We start from the raw sequence: 7,569 nt of genomic DNA on the forward strand, positions 1-7,569 counted from the left end.
AGATAGGTGTCGGGGGGTTGAAGGATGTGGCGTGGTAGAGGAACCAGCTCACATCTGGTGACATTAGATTTTGAAACAGGCTCTGCTTTTGTTGCCTTTGTGACCTTGGGCACTTACTTAATGTCTCTAAGCCTTAGTTCGAAGTCTAAGCTGAGAGTCTGGGAGCAATAAGTGATGGGTGCTTGGTGCCTGGCAGGGGCTCTGGAAATGTAGATCCAAGGGCACTGAAGCTCGAGCACCTCAGATGGGCCCTGGGACAAACAAGCTCTGCTTCCCCCACCCCTACCAGAGAGTTTTAAATGCCCACAGTGGAATGAGAGATGATGGAGCCCAACCTCCTCTTCCTCAGACCCAGGCATTATGCCCATCAACCCTCTCTGGGCCCCACTGAAACTACTTCTATGTGCCCCCGCCCCACATGCCCTGCGGCCCTCATCTCCCAGGTTCCTCCTGTTCTGAAGAAGCAGCCACATGTCCCCTGCACTCTGAGCCCTACAGTCCTTGGAACCAGCTCTTTTTGTGGAGAGAGCGAGATGGACGAAGGCAATGCTTACTTAGCCTCAGCAGGAAAGGCCTCTCTCCTGTTGGAATCAAGGGAGGGGAGCATTTTGAACAGAGAAGTCCCCTTGGGTCAGAGAAAAGAACTCCTCACAGAGAAGACTCGAAGAGGGCAGCAGACTTTGTCCTGGGCTAGCCCGCTGAGCTGTGGTGGCCGCCGGGGACCCATGAGAGGGTTCTGGAAGTGTATCGTGACATAGTGGGAAAGAACACCATGATCTGTTAGTAATATCTGCTCTGGGTGTGGGCCAAGGATGTACTTAGTATGTATTTGCCAATCTAGATCTAAATGTCTGTCCATGAGGGCCCAATCCCATTCTCCTCCTCAGTCTTTCCCTCCCTCCTTAGTCTTCTCTCCCCACCCCCTATCCCAGGTTTCCTAGAAGGGGGATCTGTTATTTAAGGTAGGGGTCCGCAACCCCTGGGGCCATGGCCGGCTACTGGTCAGAGGCCTGTTAGGAACCAGGCCGTACAGCAGGAGGTGAGCAGCGGGCCAGCGAGTGAAGCTTCGTCTGTATTTGCAGCCGCTCCCCAGCACTAGCATCACCACCTCAGCTCCACCTCAGATCACCAGGCATTAGACTCTCATAGGAACACCGGTCCACGGTGCCAAAAAAGCTAATTCAAGGCACTATTCAAACAAAACCTCCCATAGCCTTCAACCATCGTATGATCATTTTGTTTCTTGTGTATTCTTACTTTTCTCCTAAATGATCAGGGTCTAAAGCAGTGATTCTCAACCAGGGGCAATTTTGCCACCCAGGAGACATTCGGCAATGTCTGGAGACGTTTTTGGTTGTCCAAGTGTTGGGGGAGGGGAATGGGAACGGGGAGGGGTGAGTGATACTGGTCTCTAGCGGAGGGAAGCCAGGGATGCTGTTAGACATTCTCAAATGCCCAGGAATGCACCCCCTCCACACACCCCAATAAATAAGTATCTGGTCCAAATTGCATAGTGCTGAGGTTGAGAAATCCAAGTCTAGAGAAATACTACTTTTTTGCCCCCACTAAAATGATCTGTTGGGCTCCCTGCCCTGACACCCCTAACCTTCCAAGCTGGAATCAGCCTCTCTCTCCTCTTCACAATTTCCCCAATCCTGCCCCTGTGTAGTTCATAAATCCTTTTAGGATCTCCTTCTACCCCAGGCCTCATTTCTCACCCGTGTTTCTACTTACTATTCCATTGCACTGCTCCCTTCTATCCATACAGCAAACTTCTAGTCATACTTTTAAAACTCAGATTAAATACCACCTCCTCCAGGAAGCCTTCCCTGCCTCGCCCTCTGAGAGGACTAATGTAATCAGTTACCCCTTTGTGCTATTTCTATATCTTGCAAAACCCTTTGCTATTATGCCATCATCCTGCACTGTATTTCTAAAAATGTATTTAAATGACCACTTTCTTCATATGACCGTTAGCTTCTGAAAGTAGGGATTTATTCATTTCCTCATTCCTAGCCAAGCACAGCCTGCGCACTATAAGAGCCCAGTAAAGGAGTCTGCTGGGGCGGCTGGTCCGGCCTTGCCTGTACCCCATCCCAGGGCCAGCCCATGAGGGATGCCCCGCAGTGGAGTCGTTCAGCGGATGGGCTCACATCCAGCCTCTGGTACTCATAAGCTGCGTGACCTTGGGCAAGATGTGCCACCTCCTATGTCTCAGTTCCCTCTGTAAGGGAATCTTCCACATGACTTTCACATTTAAATGAGCTAATATAAGTGGAGTAGGTCTTAACGTACAAGAGGGGCTCAAACACAGCTCTGATCATTAGATAGAGCTATCCTACTCCTGTCATAACCCTGCCTTGGTTGCCCTCTTGTTATCCCATGTTTTCATGAACGTTTCTGTCCGGGGACAATGACTACCTTTCCCGATGGCTGCCGACTAGTTCCTGTCATTGATGTCTTCTTGAACATTCAAATGATTCTGTGCTGCGTCAATCCCTTTCTCTCCCCACGGCCTCCTGCGGGTCCAGTCTCCCTTGCCCTCCGTCTGACCCAAGCCCCCTTATGAGTCCCACAGTGCCTAACAGAGAGCCAGTCCTCTTAGATTTACTCGGGAAGTCCTTGCTGGGTGAATGAATGACTGATGGGACTTGTCAAGTGGGAGCTGAGGGCTGCAAGGAAGGGGGAGAAGAGGTTATGGTGGCGGAAGGTGGCAAAGGATGGGGGGCCAGGCCTCTCCAGAAAGTTCAGGGCTGTTTCCAGGCCGGCTGATTGGTCTTGACAAGCAGGATGGAGGCTGAGCAGCCCCTTGTCCTCTGCACTTTAAAAGGCCAGCGCCCCTCCCAGAACCTTCCCTCAGAGACCTGCTAAAATAATACGTTTAGACCTGCCAAACCCAATCGCTTCCGTCTGTCAGGCTCCCTGCAAATAGCACTTCTTAGCAGAGCTCAGCAAAAATACGAAAATACGATTCCAAACAGCATGGGGGCAATCATACATCAATCGAAGAAAAACATTTTCCCTTTCCCTCCACCAGCCGCCATAATTGCATTTTAAAACCATTCCTGTGTTTCTGGGAGAGACACCACGGTACCTGTTGCTTTTTAACTCAGAGCCGAGTGATGCAGCAAAACGAGGACAAACAGCAAAGTTATTTTGATTTATTTCCTAACGTTGGAATTTGGAGCTTACTGTGGGGACGCAGCCTAGAGAAGACGAGCTGATGAAAATGTACTTTTCCCTGTCGTTACCCTTTTAAATAGATGGGCATTTTAGTCTACTTTTTCGCCACTTTGCAGTGCTAGATTGAGTTCGAAGGCATTCTGGCATGCCTGCGCCTCGCTTCTCAGCATCAGAAAGGCTGCTCCGGTCCTCCATGCTCTCCTCCTGGGGCTGGCAACGCAGCATTGCCCTCTTCGGGGCCATTTTTAAAGTAAAGCGTCCCCAGGGGGTCAGGGGAGGTCGCCAAGGCCTCATCAGAATGAGTCCATAGCATCTTTTCCTTTCTGACTGGGGTCAGGGGGACAAAGGGGAGCGAGTCATTAAGAAGACAGAGGAAGGAAAGGAGAGAGCAGGTGTATTTCAAGATAAACAGGGACAGTGGCCAAATCACACCTGCTAGTGCATTTAGAATCAGGGAACTCAGGATTTGACTCTAAATTTCACTACCTATCAGCTGGGAGGTGGCCTCAGGCAGGCCCACCTGAGGAGTGGTGTGAAGTGTGCCCTGCCTCCCTGCCCTGTGAGGTCCGGGTCTTAACCTCAAAACCAAGACAGGAGGAACTCAGGGCCATCCTCCTAATCCAGGCTGACTCCTGGGGGCTCGCTGGGAGTTTAGTGGCCCAGGCCTCTGCCTCTGGCTTCCCATGACCAGGGGCCCCTCCTTCAGGCTGCACAGCAGATGTGGCTGCTGAGAATGGGCTTCTGGGTATTAGTGCTTCACACCCTCTTACCAGCTGCTTCTCTCCCTTCCCACCCTGCTTCCTCCCACAACTCCAAATCCCCTCCCCCCTCCTATGAAGGGGTCTCTCCTACCCCAAAGGCTGGGCCACAGGCTTTTCTCAGTGGAGATTTTTCTCTCTCTTGGAGGAATTCCAGGGCCAGCTGCTAAGGTTGTTTTCCACTTTGTATGAGAATAATACGAATTAATAATGGATACCAGTGCCTAGCCCGGCACCCTGCCCTCTCAGGGCTCTTGGCTCTCATTCTGAGCAGGCCCTCCTCTGAGAAGTGCTGACTCCTCTCAGCCCCCCATGGGCTTCCCCTTAAGGAAGCCAGCTTGGGGCTCCTCTGACCCTCCATGTGCTGGAAAGCAGCATCCACGCTTGAGGCCCATGTGGCTTCTCGAAGGCTGAAGCTGAGCTCAGTTCCTCCACCTGAGGAGGCAGCAGGGAAGAGCACTGTTCCAGGAGTCAGTGCGGCTATGCCATCTCCTCCGTGCTCGGCCTTGGCAGGGCTGATGCGCCCCCGGAGCTTTGATTCCTCCAGTCACCATCGGTGCAGACCATGATCTCAGTGTCTGCCCAGTGCTGCCCAGTACTTACCCAGTGCGTCTCTGCTCCTCTCACAAGATGATGCTGGGTCCTTTTGTCAACCCCAACGTTTCCCTGCCTGCATTATCGGCGGAGAGGCACGTGATGTCCCTTTGAAGATGGGTTCATTTGAAGGCCGAGAAGCTGAGTGGCACAAGTTCCTTCGGACACTGGACAGAAGACCCAGCCTTTCCAAATCCTGCCATCCCTTGCATGCCTCTGTGGAGAAGGAGGTGGCCATGCAGCCTCAGGGAGCTGCTTGCCAGCCAGAACTCTAGGGCAGGCCCGGCCGGTTGCCACGGAGACGTGTCATTTAATGGAGCTAATGGCAGGTCTGCGTGGGCCCCAGTGCTGATTACAAGGCCTGGAGCTGCCACTACAAGCCATCCAATCCTGCGGAGCAGGTTGCTGCCCCTCACCCCTGCCCACCACCATCCCAGAGGGCCTGGAATAGCAGGTAGAGCACTGACTGCCCCAACTCCTGCATCCCTGATTCTCCCTTGGCCCCTTGAAAACTACGTGTACTTAGGCAAGCTGCCCACCTGTCCCATCCTTATTCCCTGTCTATGAAGCGCTACTCCCTCACAGGGGTATGATGAGAGTTGAATGAGGTAATCTCTGTAAAGTGCTGAGAACTGTGCCCAAACAAAAAGAACTTAGGAAATTCAAGCTATGGCTTTTAAAGCTTATTCTCTCTGAGGCCGAGAGAGGATGAGAATCCAGGGCAAGAACTGTGGGGTCCTGGCTGTCACTTAGGTCCCCTTTTCTCTGTACCATGTATTTAAAACAATCTTTGTGCTATTCCTACCCCCCCTGTAATACCCTTCCCCCTCTGGTCCCCAAATAACATCCTGACCCCAAAGCCAGGCTGGTAGCATCCAGAAGCATCCACAAGCCCTCAGGTACACACTGGGACCTCTTTTCTCTGATATCTGTGTGCATTTCATCAGGAGCCCAGTGAGTCCCAGAGCTTCTCTCTGACTAGTTGGTTCCTGGTTTCCTGGTCTTGACTGAGCCTCTCATCTAAGACTTGACTGAGCCTCTCATCTAAGACTGTGAGGTCACTGAGAACAGAGCAGGTTACTGCCAGCATCCTGGCTGGACAGCTGGCTCCACCCTACTTGAGGTGGTCGTAGGCTCACCCACACGGGTATGGAAGCACTCTGTAAACAAGCTAAGGGGGTGAAACTTATTAAAGAACAGATCCTGGCCCCAAGTGCCCCACCTGTGAAATGGAGGTGACACGGCAGCTGCTAGTTATGGGGGCTCACCAAGTGCAGAGCCCTGGGCTTTCCTGTCTCATTCTAGCCTGACCGCCTTATTTTTTAGGCAAGGAATCATAGTCTTAGGGCAACTGAGTAACTTGTTTAAGGTCACACAGCAAGTTGCAGATCAAAGTCTTCTAGAACTAGGTCTTTCCCAACCCACATTCTGAGATCTGAGCTGCCTCAGAAACACTGAGAAAGAGAAGCCAAGGGATCAAAGGCCGGGATCCAGGGGGCGTCTCTGCCCACATCGCACAAAGCAGACCCAGGAGCCTCTGCCAGGGCTCCCCAGACTGCCCGGGGCTCCCGGGACTTGATTAGGGTGATTTAATTTTCTAGCAGAGCAGAAGGCTGTGGGACTCTCCGAATAAGGTGAGTGTGGCTGTTTCTAGCTACCTCTCCCGGGGTAAGTTGGGGAGGAGCAGGTGTCCATGGCCTAGCTTCTAAAAGCTTCTGGAAAATATGGTCAAGGGGAGGGGTCTGACCCCAGCTGGGCCTGATTCTCTTGCTGCCAATAAACTGTGGCTCAGAGGGCAGCTCTGGAACCTAGAGGGGCACTTCTCTGCCCCTGCCCTGCCCAGCTCCCCACCCTCTCCCTCTTCCTGATCCTTGAGGAGCGCCAGGGGAGGGGTGGAAGTTCCTCAAAGGTGTTCTCTGATTAGAGGCTGGTTCAGCCCACTGTGCCTAGATGAGAGAAAAGTGGCTTCCCCAGGGGCTCTGAGCAAGTTAACTTTAGGCCAGTGTCCCCTCAGGAAGACCTGCTGACTGGAAATGATGAAGCTGCTCCCTGGTGACAACATGGCCACCTTCTACACTGGGTACTATGGAGGAGCAAAGCCACCGAGACCTTGGAGAACTTCTAGAACCCGGGGAAACGTGAGAGAGGAAAAATTGTGCATTAGATTACAGTTAGAGGCTGAACTGGGTTGGCGGGTGAGAACTGCACAGACCACAAATACAGGGTGAGAAAGACAGCCAGCATGGGGAGACATAGATACCTTAAATTAACATGCACAGTGCTGGCACCTAGGGTCATCAGCCCAGGTCCCGGCGGGTGGGCAGTTGTCCATTCTATGTGAGTTTTGAGAAGTTATAGGAACTGGATTTCAGTTTTGGGAAAGAACTCAAGTGAAGTACAAACAAGGAACCAGAGAAGTGTTTCAGGAAAATCCACCTGGAGCTAGAGCCCGAAGCTCTGGGTGGGTCCTGGTTGGCCCTCTCGCTGAGTGACTTGATGCCATTGCCAAGCTTCTCTGTCCCCCTTATCTGTCAAGTGCAGAAAATAATCCCACTGTGCCAACTTTCCCAGGGGATGAGGGAAGATTTAGCACATGAAAACAATCAGACAATGACCAGCCACATGACAGAAGAGGCTGTATTCGCTCACTCACACCCAAGACAGGATAAGTCTGTCCTCAGAATAGGGACCAGGACTTATTCCCGCAAGGAAGGGTGCTTTAACAGAGAGGACATTCTAACCACAAGCATTGACAGAGCACTACCGGTTGCCAGAGTGTGCCAAGGGTGTCACTTTCTTCTATGTACTCTTTCTAATCGTTCAAGACGGCTTTCCTTACATCTCTGTTCAGATGAGCCATCAGAGATGCAGAGAGCTTAGAGGACTTGCTGACACTCAAGAGCAGGAACTTCAACTGAGGCCTGTCTGCTTCCGGGGCCACTGCCCTATGTGATGTTAAGACCCAAGTGGGAGGCATGTATAATAAGCAGAGTGTGGGATTTAGCAGGAGCGGGTCCAGCCTGGACACCAGCCT

Source organism: Pteropus medius, unplaced genomic scaffold, assembly GCF_902729225.1.
Source record: "Pteropus medius unplaced genomic scaffold, Ma_sr-lr_union100, whole genome shotgun sequence".
Classification (NCBI taxonomy): Eukaryota; Metazoa; Chordata; class Mammalia; order Chiroptera; family Pteropodidae; genus Pteropus; species Pteropus medius.